Source organism: Cryptomeria japonica, chromosome 5 (assembly GCF_030272615.1).
Source record: "Cryptomeria japonica chromosome 5, Sugi_1.0, whole genome shotgun sequence".
In the NCBI taxonomy this organism is placed as follows: domain Eukaryota; kingdom Viridiplantae; phylum Streptophyta; class Pinopsida; order Cupressales; family Cupressaceae; genus Cryptomeria; species Cryptomeria japonica.
The window spans coordinates 190,804,583-190,817,093 of record NC_081409.1 but is presented as its reverse complement, the minus strand read 5'-3'; the positions used below and the strand labels follow the sequence as shown (position 1 = coordinate 190,817,093).

The 12,511-nt window shown below is 38.9% G+C and overlaps 1 protein-coding gene across 5 annotated transcripts in view; it reads left to right on the top strand.

Annotated features, from left to right (window-relative positions):
- LOC131043276 (splicing factor U2af large subunit B) overlaps positions 1-12,511 on the top strand; it is a 55,004-nt gene that overhangs the window by 29,642 nt on the left and 12,851 nt on the right. The window lies entirely within an intron of this gene.

The following is a 12,511-nucleotide window of genomic DNA, read 5'->3' as shown; positions in this document are numbered from 1 at the left end:
CGCCGATAGCCTTCTTGTAATCGGCCTCCTGCATCTCATCTCATCCACCATCCTCGCCTCCACACCCGCCTATCGAATTACAACTTCAAGTTCCATTATCTGGACGTAAACCACCAGACCTTCCCAGCCACGTCTCGCATCGTCCCTGAAACGAACTCAAAATTCCTCTCGACGGCAAAGAAATTGGATTCGGGAATACCTCGCCCGTATTTCAACATTTTCCTTTGGGATTCCTTCAGGGAGGTTGAAGCCCCAACTCGGCACGGCCCATTCTAGCAAAGACTCCATATTTAACAGGTATTCATGTGGAATAATCTTCTTCAAAACTCTCCTCACGTCTGCGCATGAATATCTCAATTCCAGTCCCCAAGCCATGATTAGGGAGTAGATGTCAGCTCTGCATCTGTACCTGTGACCGATAACCGCCACCTCCTCCCCCAAGACCAATTGAACCGCCTTAAAAAACAACGGTTCTTTTGCAAGAAACATTTTCTCAATCTTTTTCTATGGGACGACAAAAAGCTGGCATTAGCTTGGAAGACTGCAAGGTAAAATTTGCTTCCATTCTAGGCATACACAGGAAAAATACACTGCAAAAGAAAATCCGACGAAGTTTGCCAAAAACCAGTTTCCCTCACCAACTCACAAACCAGTCTCATTAAATATGCGAGAATACCAAAATTTTAAGTAAAGATGGCACGCCCCACCACTGCCGCCATTTCAGAGGACATTCCGCAATAAATGCGCATTAACACACCAGCCTTACAATTTTGAAAGACCGGCCGAAAGACATGTAATTCGAATTTGCAGGCGTACCAACTTGGTAGGGAGCCTTAACTCCATCTCACGATACCATCTTTACAATCGCGCCACCTCGCTTCCCCTAACGCAAGCTCACACGCTACATTTGAAAGGTTGTCAACAATGGCATTTCCTCCTCTTTTCACATGGGAGATCAAAAATCTTGGATGGATTTTAGCTTTTCACTAATTATGTGTATGAATTTATTCAACTTCCAACACGGGGTATCACCTTTGATCAAGGCATTGACCACAATCTAGGAATCGCCTTCTAGATTTACCTTCGTTGCCTTCATGTTTACTGCCAACTCAGCTGCCAGTAAGGCCGCTTGAGCCTCCGCCTCATTGTTGGTTCCATCTTGAAGCCTTCTTACTCCTATGAAGAGGATCTTCCCTTCATCATCACAGGCCACACATCCCGCACCTGAAGTCCCTGGATTACCTTTTGAGGCCCCATCGAAATTTATTTGCACCCACCCCCTCTTCGGCTTTGACCACTTCACAACCTCCTCATCAAGAGAAACACACAAAGGATTAACCCTGGGGAAACCATGAACGGGTCTACGGTGTTAAATTATTTCATGTTTGTATTCTTCACTTCTTTAGGAGTACTGCTTGATTTTGTAAATGGCATTTCTTAACTTAAACAAAGATTCCCTTTATAAAATTACAATACAAACCAATATTTTTCATTTTTACCCCAACTTATATTTAGAAGGGAAAATGGACTTTGAATTCATGTTAGCAGAAACATGCTATTTTTGTAATTTGTAATAACTCAAAATTAGGCATCAAACTGTGGTAGGCAAAACAAATCTATGGAGAGGCATATCCAGACATCAAGTTAAATTTACACACATACCTTGATACGGTAATAATGTGGTTGACACCTTTGTGAATCAATGCTTTCAAATGGAAGGAATTTGATTGAATAGGATTGTAGAGCATGAATGATGAATAGACAATGGTCATGTACCTCAATTTATAGACAAGAAATGTTGTGGAGCATGATGTCCAAACAATGCAAATTATGTATCCAGATGTAAAAAAAACAAAAAAAATTAATCCCATGAAATAATATCGTTTCTTTTTCTAAGAATTCAAATGAATGTGTCTAATAGTAGAGGCTTTAACTATGGTGTTAAATTATTTCATGTTTGTATTCTTCACCATATTCAAAGCACTGCTCTATTTTTGTCAATGGCATTGCTTTCCTTAAACAAATATTTTCTTTATAGAATTACAATGCAAGCCAGTACATTTTTCAGTTTACTCTAAATTATATTTGCAAAAATACTCATGTTAGCAGAAACATGGAATGGTTATTTTTGGTAAAGGACTCAAAGTTAGGCACCAAACTATGGTAGGCAAAACAAATCTGTAGTGGCATATCCAGACATCAAGTTAAATTTACACGCATACCTAGATGCACGAATGATGTGGTTGGCACCTTTGTGAATCAAATAATTTAAATGGAAGGAACTTGTATGGATAGGAGTGTAGAGCATGAATGGTGAATGGAGATTGGTCATGTACCTCAATTTATAGACAAGAACCATTCTAGACTACATTCTTGATTCGACATTGATGTGCACTGCAGGGCCTGGGAGGGTTGCATGACATACCACCCAATAATCCAGCTAGTTTTAATGAACATTAACAGAAATCATCTAGCAAACCATTACACTTTCATGTTGACAAAGTGATAGTAGATTGTGCTTTTTTATACAATGCAAAAGAATATTGCATATTGCAATGAATCAATGAGTGTACTATCGAGTGCTTCTATTTGCTCATCTTGAGGTTGGAATTTTGTAGACTGGTTAGTTGAGTATATGACATTTCACAAAACATACTGGAAATGATTTTTAAACGCTGGCTCTCTTTGTCAGACTTGATGGGTGTAGTCAATTTGAAATGAACCCAAACATGATTGAATGAGAGATGTGTCGAATCTGGCATGCTGATGTTTAGCATGCAGTATTTCATAGCAACAATCTTCAAAAATCTATCCCCTATGACAAACGTAAATTGATTTTAGTGCACTGTGGTTGTTGGCAATTTATGTTGATACACTCCTATGGTCTAAATGCAAACTATTATGGTGTATACAACCCAAGCTTCTTGTTAATGGGTATGGGAATGAAACAGGAAATTTATGCCATGGTATGGTATTCCATCTTGCTATGAATTTAAGGCCAAAATAATTGTTGAAGTGCTAACAAGATCTTGTTGTCTTGCAATAATGCGCCTCAAATATGAGTAGTTGTACCTTAAGGAATGCAAAGATACCCCAGTTTGTAGGGAAGATGGTTGGGCAAGTAAATCTTGATAACTTTTTTATCCTACGTCACAGCAGTATAGGCTGGCATGGAGTCTTAAATAATTGAGTAGAGGGAAATTGGGTTTGAGTAGTTTTGATCTCTTGTATCAGCATCACAATGTGCAATTGGACAAGAGAGCAACAGCCTGGCTGTTTTTTCCGTTCCTATTTTTGATGACTAGACAGAACTGCTGCAAAATAATAATCTACTTCTTGTGGCACACATCCTTGAACTTCTCTGGGTATGCAGTAACTGAAGTGGTTTATGATCCAGAGTAAATGATGATGTCCTTCCTGAGAATTTTGTCTTGCTACTGTTACAATATTTCTCATTAGGTGGAGTAGCATCGAATCATATTGAATGTTTTCGAGTGATGTGCGACTGGATGTTCATGCTGTATGAGCATTGCATTTAGTGCATAGTATTATGCACTGGTCTTTCTTTCAAAGGGATTTTCAATGTTTGGCATGACACAAAGGGTGCTTGATCTCTTTTTGTGCCCATGATCTGATTCAGCAAACTTCTCCCAAGAGTTACTAGGTTTGGAAATATACTCATGTTGGGCACTACAAGCTCTCACTAGTATGAGATGGATGTGGACATCTTCAACATTGCCTTCTTGGCACCATGAAAGAACTTGATGGGTAAGTAGGTCTCAAGTTGTTGAATCCATTTATCCAATGAGATTACATCAATATTCCCTTGGAACATGCAACACCACAAATGGCTACAAAAAATTAGACTGCATTTTTTTCTTTTTATGTAAATGTTTACTGCTTAAAACCCTTGACAGATTAATTTCGACTTAATCACTATAATCTATGATTAAATCATATTTTAACTGAACCTGAAAGAATTCCTGAAATGGGGTTTACTCAGCTCCATTGGTTTCAGAGATAGCATAGGGCTCATCCGTGAAGGATCCAGTGGTTCTGGAAAGTCTATATGCTCCATCCTAAAGATATTTTGGTGTTTTAGTTCACATGTAGCATCTTCTCAACACAATTTCAGCTATTAATTCTCTACATGAATCTGTGATCCACTTTTATCAATAGGCAATCAATGATTAGAGATAAAATGGGCTATGTAAACAAGCACTTTCAATCCTTTCTTCTTGTAATCCAATTGGTAACACAGCCAATAGTCTTTTGCTTGCCCAATATTACAGTTCCACCAACCTTATTGTCTAAAGACATGTGCATTGATGCGAATTGGCCTTGGTGCGTGAATACATGTAAGAATCTATAATGCAGATTTATGAAGGAAGAATTGATGATTAGGTGCTAAATGGCCCAAACCCACATGATATGACAAATTATTTCATTGTTTAGTTCCACACTTAACATGTGGCCTCAATAGTTGGTTTGTTTTCTCTTAGCATCTTGGGCCTTATGAAGCATTGACATTATTCACTCCTACGAACCTATGTGTAGTGTCATAAAATTATGACCCCTGCAATTTTAACCACATTTGGGGTCCTCACCTTGGTGACGCCATCTCCTTCCTTAACCGGGACCTATTTCTGCATTTCCAACTCTTCACTCATCCTCCTTCATGTCTTGTGTCTGCCTTAGATCCTGTTCGGGCCCCAAAATAGGGCAGGACAGTGGTGTGGCGCCCCTGTCCTCACCCCTTAGGGTGGCTCTATGTTCGGTTTGCCCGATCTCCTAAGCATTTCTTGTCTTTGGGGTTTGTTATTCCTCTTTGGCGGCCTTCGGTGGTTGAAAGTTAATCCTTGAGGCATGTATAAAAGGGAATTCAATACCCTCATTCATGGACGGATGGACAACGAAAATGACAGATAGAGAGCATAAGGAGAAGATACAAGATTTCAAGGTCATCATCAAGCATTCAAGCATCCAAGTCTTCTTCATTCATCCATGGGAGCAACATTACAACATTCATTTACAAGCATGTGTGTGTTAGGGTTTTGTCATGTTACATGCCATTTCATACAACATTTGTGGTTACATTCAAGAAGCAAAGCAATCATCATCAACAAGTTGCAGATCTACAAGGTATACATCTCCATTGTTTACATTCAAGCATTTGCAATTACTTTCTTTCTAGGTTGATTCCTCAACCAGGGTTTGACTGAGGCAAAGCAATCATCATCAACAAGTTGCAGATCTACAAGGTATACATCTCCATTGTTTACATTCAAGCATTTGCAATTGCTTTCTTTCTAGGTTGATTCCTCAACCGGGGTTTGACCAAGGCAAACCCCTATCCACAACCCCCGTTTCTTCTCTTTTCTGTGTGTAGGTTGCAGGTGTGCAACTGTAATTGCAGGTTTGGGCTTCATTTGTAGAGACGAAAGAACCCTTTTCGTTTCGCGGATTTTGTGATGGACCATGTACATTCCCGCCACGGTCCCGACGACTTCTCTCCAAATTTGCAGGGCAGATCCGTGTGAAAGATCCCAAATGGATCCTTTTGCTATTGCTGCTGTAAATTCTTAATTAAACATACTATATTTTTGTAATTTTCCGGTGATCTTATAGAATAGACAAAAGTTGCAGAAAGGGATTGTTTCTTTTTGGGTTTTGACGTTATAAGTAAAGTATGTGATAAATAGCAACAACTGTGAAATAAAACAGTAAACAATGTTCATATGTAAGAACACTTAAGCAATCTGAAAATACTGCAAATCATACCAGGCAAATAACCTAGTTTTGTATTCAGCAAGAAGCCATACATTTATTTGGAGCTGTTCTCAATTTGGATTGATGCCAGATGGAGGAATATTACTGGCAACGAACAAGGAAGACCAAATAAGCTGAATACAACCCTTCAAGCCAACATACAAGCAAGGCGTGGTTGCAAAGGAGGCATGGAAGCTGCTGCAAATCACTTGCTAGCTGAAATAGACTAGCCGCCCTGTTGAAACCCCCAATATGCATGCTGAATCTTCAAGCCAAGAAGATGTGTTTTCTACCTCTGACAATCTCTGTGCAATCCTGGATAAATCCATTGTCAACTCCTGTTGAGGGCTACGTCCCAGCAAGCTCAGACGTAGGGTTTGCGTCCTAGACCAAAATCACTCTTCCAGAGCAATTCCCAAATTCGCAAGTTTCAAAATGATCAAAGATGCTATCAATTAGGTTTTCATCTCCTTATAACTCCTTTCCCTTTGCAAGTCGAACCCTAAAGAATAATAAAGCTTGCGCTTTATAATTAAAGTGACACTTTCCCAATTATGGCGTCAAACTATAGAAAAATATCACTTTATTGCAAATAAATAGCTTCAAGCATCCAAAAAGACTCTGGGAGGTGAGAATCATGCAGCAAAGTTCAAGACCTTTCCAATGAGCTATAACACATAGGCATATCAAACCAGATGAAGCCAAAAACCCCGTATTACTCCGAAATGGCTATATACATAGTTTTATTTTAATTTATTTAATCGCTAGCTTAGGAAATATTTAAATATATTAAAATATTTCCATAGATCCAATAATAGCCCAAAATAACCAACCAAACATGAATCTGACTTTGTCACCTGTCTGTGACTGATGCCGGACAAGATGGGCCAACTAGCAGTCCCATCCCTAAAATCTAGGGATGCTCCTAGAAACTAGGAAACACACCCAATCTTCTTGAAACTTAAACCATGGTATAGTCCTGTGGAACCTCAAATATGGAAACTGCCACAACCTCCTAAAAAGTAGGGAATCTCCCTAAAATCAAGGAACTGTCGTCTGAAGGTCCAAAACGACTCACAGAGCCCCTGCAAAGCTCCATGACCTTGAGAATGAGTCCCCTAACCATGTCATTGACCTACGGGAACTCGAATGGTAGGTCAACCCCTGCTCATCTCATGTCACCTAGAAAAGGGGACATTACACCGTGTCAGTTTAATTAGCTCAGATCTGAAGTTACAACGCGATCCCGAACTGGTAGCACCTCATTTCACTCATTTCCTCTCTCTTTTCCACATAGTCAACAAGTCAACTTTCTCATTTACAAAAGAGGGTAAATCACACTTCAACCACTTGCAATCCACTCAGAATTCACATCCTTGTTTCCCTCGGATTTGGATCCAGTGGATTCAACCCCTCTTTTGAATGTAAAGTTCTTCCCAAGTGAAAATCATCTTAGTGGCTTCCTTTCTCTCTCCTAGGTGGGGAGTCACTAGGATCCAATTTTCCACTTTACATTTTGGTGAACTCGACGTCTTACACATTAATTCTGATTTCTCATTCTTAGATCTGATTAATTGCAATTTGAATTTCAAATTTTTATTTTCAAGTTTGATCTATTTGCAAATTTTAGAGGTTAATTGCATAGAAACCCTAATTTTTCATTTTGAGAAAATTAAGTTTGAGGTGTAAAATTTTAATTGCTTGTTACAGATCTAATTTCTATTTCAAAATTGCAATTCAAATCTGTCTCTTTATTCTGAAAATTCAGTGGTTAAATCATAAAACCCTAATTTTTAAGATCTTTTCATTTTCGACCTTTGATTGCAATTTTGATCAATCTAGACATCTCAAAATCGGCTGTTATTTTGGATTCCGCATTAAAATCATAATCTCTATCATCCCTGAAAATTTCGAAAAAAGTTGGTTGGATCGTGTGTGTTCCTGCCACGGTCCTCGGCTTTTTTTCCGAAATTTCGGGAGACGGAATTGACTATATTTTTCTGCTCAGATCCAGAAAATCAGCGTACTTTATCAATTCTAACACTGTCTAAGGTCAAACACAAATTCAAAATTCATCAAATTCACATCTTAAAATAATTTTCATAAAAAGGTCCTAATTTTAGATCTGCTTTTCTAGCAACTTCAGATTTCACTTAAGAGACTTTTAATGGCAATTAATAAATTGGATTTACTTGCTCTTTCGCATTTGATTACATAAATTTTTGCATATATTTATCATGTGACGGATAAGAGTTTCTTCCATTTCTTGTTGCTTCTCTTTCTTCATAGCACTTGGTCATATTGTGTTGTTAGGATTTCCAAATTATTAGATCTCAAAGCTTTCATGTATCATTTATGTTGCATTATGATGATGTTGTTAACAACATGCATTTCCTATGTTAATCACTTTAAAGCTTTTGTAGATCCTAAACCTAAAGATCCTAACCCTTGTACCTCTCCTAGGGTATCTTGTGTGAAAGAAATGAGATTTAATGCTTTACCCAATGATCTTTCTACAAGAGAGCAAGCATTGGAAAGTAACATGGATCCATCTTCTTCTTCTACACATACCCTTGAGCAAAGGGGGCAATATGAAAACATCAACATTCTTACATCTTTCGGTCCTCCATTTTATTCATGACCTTTCTCCTCGCATAGAATCAACAACATCAAAGTCTATGTAGGGAGGGTGATGTCATGCATATTATTCATGACCTTTCTCTTCGCATAGAAATCACTAAAAATGAGCTTTTAGATGATGAAGATGTGCTTCCCCAATCTTCCAAAAAGGATAAGCTTGATAAAGGCAAAGAGATTCTCATTCCACATGATACTCCTCCGTCATCTACAAATCCTTTTCTACCTCCTTACACATCAGATTTCAAAGAAATTCATGATCTTGTTCCTCCATCTAGTAAATTGCAACATTCTTATAGTCGTGGCTTTCATATAATTACAAAACAAGGTTTTAAAGGACAAGGAATTGGGAAATTTGAGCATGGAATTCGTGTCCTTGTAAACCCTCCTACACAAACTACTACAAGAGGCCTAGGAAGTGGTACCCCTCTTTCTATGGACGAATTCCTTAGGCTTCAAAACTTTAAAGATTACCTTTAGAAACAACAAATCAAGAGAGCCCGCAAGAATGATTCTTCTTCAAAGCATCCTTTTTGTTCATTTCATCAAACCCATGACTATAATGCTGATGATTGCCCTGATTTTCAAAAATCTATTCAAGATGGCATAGATAGTGGCAAAATTAGAATTGTGGATAATGAAACTTCCTATCCTAACAAACCCTCTTCTTCATGGGAAGATGATATTTACCATCCTGACAGATTAGCTGCAAGAATCTATTGGAGGTTGAAATATGACGAACATTTCCTTTCCTTCTCAGAATAAAAACAAAAATCTTAAGCAAGTGAAAGGTATTGATTATTGCATTTTTCATGATTTATATTCACATTCTATTGGAAAATGTTATGCATTTAAGAAATTTGTTCAACTACAATATGATCTTGCACACATTTGTCTCATAGAAGATCTAGCTGTCTTTCTTGGTAAAAACATCATGCCTTAGCACTTTCTTTCCCTTCATGTTGCTCTTCACCCTATGGCATAATTAGCCCATGTAATGGGGGCTCTTTATCTTTAGTGGTGGTAGTATTTTAGTTTAACATACTTTGCGGCAGCAACATGAAGTCTATTTTTCTTCTTCTTTCTATACATCTATCTCTATCTTGGTGTATTATTCATTATTAGATCTCTTTTCTTGCATAGGGCTATTCCTATGTGAGCATATAATTGTTCTTTGGTTTTCCTCTTTGCTTGAAGAGGGGCATCTTTAATGAGTACTGCATTTCTTCTCTTTGCTTCATTCTCTTGGAAATCTTACCTCTTCTATGGTTTCAATTATTCGGAAGTATGATATGCCCCTTAGCAGGGAATGATCTCTTGGGAGTTATATATCCTTTCCTTGAGAGGATTTGTTCCACTAGGATGGCATATCACTTGAAACTAATCACCATCAGAAAATGTGTAATATTTCTCCTTGTTCTCCTCACTTGGGGGGCAAGGATTTTCGTTCCTTTCCCTTGTATCATTATTTCCTTTAAAGGCTGCATTTTTCATATGTGATTATCATTTCTTACAATGGTATGCTTTTATGATTAATACCCCTTGGGGAATGTATGATGCTTTTTCTCTCTTCTTTTCGAAGATTACCACTTCTTGAGAAGTGTATTTTACATTTACTAATGTCTTTTCTTGCATGTGTTCATGTAAGTTCATTGCACATTTGCTTATGTTTAATCTCTCTCTAGTAGATTGTGCAAGCTCTTCTCATTGTCCCTTAGCTTGGGGGGCAATGATCCTTCTCTCTCTCTTTCTCTAGGGATCCACTTTGCCCTATTACGTGGATGGTGTGAGTTCTATTACTTGATGTCATTCCTTGTGCAGAATTGTTGGTTATTGACTTAATGATTCTTTCTTATACAAGAAGTGTTAATCCTTGACTACGACCTCTTTTACACTTGGTAATGTACATCTATGATAAATCAAACCATCCCTCCGGGGGCTAAACTTGAGTCATCTCTCATCAAGAATCCCTTTCACCTAGAAATAGGAGGAAGGATTGCATTCTTGTTCTTTCCTTTTGTTGTTCTAGAAGATGTTATATTTGTCTAAGACAACACCTCTTGGGGGTAGATGTCTTTTTGAACAAAGATCTCTTCTCCTCCAAGGATCACCTTTACACTTGCAACAAGATATCTCTTTTCAACTATCTTATCCTTGCTTGAAGATTATTCCCTCTCTTGCTTGGATTTATGACATTGTTGCATGGTGGATATCTTCTTTGTGATGAAGGTAGGTATCCTTGTTCTACTTTCCTTAAGATATCAACATTGGCCTATGTTGACATCTTAAGGGGGGGTGGGGAGGCACCCACACTGCTCCTTTGTACTATACTTCTCTCATGCATTGAACAATGGGACATTCTTGGAACCAGAGGGAAACCACTTAGAGCGAGATGTCATCACTTTTTGTACAGTGGGTCATTCTCGGAACCATAGCACGGTCTCTTAGAGTGAGATGTCTTCATTTCTTCTTTTCTTGTACAGTGAGACATTCTTGGAACCAGAGGGAAACCTCTTAGAGCAAGATGTCGCCACTTTCCTCTTGTACAGTGGGTCATTCTCAGAACCAGAGCACGGTCTCTTAGAGCGAGATGACGCCACTTTTCTCTTATGCGGGGTGATTATTCTCGGAACCAGAGCATGGTCTCTTAGAGCGAGATATCACACCTTTCTTGACAATTGTACTATACATTCTATATAGGTTGTAGCGTACTCGGGCATAGACTCCTATGAGGCGCTTCGAACCTCACTTGGACACACGCACATGAGCTTGAGTGGGACTAATGGTGTTCTCACTCTCTCTTTACATGGATCACCAGGAAAGCTCTAGGGGCGAGATTTTCCATGTCCTCTCCATGGATCACCTATTTTTAGGGGCGAGACGTCCATGGTTTCTTTCTTCTCTTTTCTTCTCATGGATCACCAAATTGTGTATTCATGTACTCTCTTCTTCCTCTCATGAACTCATAGTTTTACTATTGATAGTTCATAGATGATGTCAGCTTTGCTCTTTTATGTAATCGCTCGTGTTTATGTGATGGCATTGGTCTTTGTGTCCTGATTAGTTGTTGAGACATTTGAGCTCGAGATCTCTTCTGCTAGTTAGTTTGTCATCTTGTGTCTTGTTCTTGTCGTGTGTCTTTTTTTGCTTTGTCTTTGTTTTTGTGTGTCTTGTGCCTTTTTGTTTTGTGTGCTCTTGCATATGTTGGCATGAGTTGAGACCCTTTACCGACAGTAGTGGCGTAAGCCATACTCCCGCTAAAGTGGGGGCTAAATGTAGTGTCATAAAATTGCGACCCCTGCAATTTTAACCACATTTGGGGTCCTCACCTTGGCGACGACATCTCTTTCCTTAACCGGGACCTATTTTTGCATTTCCAACTCCACTCGTCCTCCTTCATGTCTTGTGTCTGCCTTAGACCCTGTTTGGGCCCCAAAATAGGGCAGGACAGTGGCGTGGCACCCCTGTCCCCCTAGGACAGGAGCCCCTGTCCTCACCCCTTATGGTGGCCCCATGTTCGGTGTGCCTGATCTCCTATGCATTTCTTGTCTTCGGGGTTTGTTATTCCTCTTTGTCAGCCTTCAGTGGTTGAAAGTTAATCCTTGAGGCATGTATAAAAGGGAATTCAATATCCTCATTCATGGACGGATGGACAACGAAAAGGACAAATAGAGAGCATAAGGAGAAGATACAAGATTTCAAGGTCATCATCATGCATTCAAGCATCCAAGTCTTCTTCATTCATCCATGGGAGCAACATTACAACATTCATTTGCAAGCATGTGTGTGTGTCAGGGTTTTGTCATGTTACATGCCATTTCATACAACATTTGTGGTTACATTCAAGAAGCAAAGCAATCATCATCAACAAGTTGCAGATCTACAAGGTATACATCTCCATTGTTTACATTCAAGCATTTGCAATTGCTTTCTTTCTAGGTTGATTCCTCAATCGGAGTTTGACTGAGGCAAACCCCTATCCACAACCCCCCCTCTTTCTTCTCTTTTCTGTGTGTAGGTTGCAGGTGCGTAGCTGTAATTGTAGGTTTGGGCTTCATTTGCAAAGACAGAAGAACCCTTTCTTCTCTTTTCTGTGTGTAGGTTG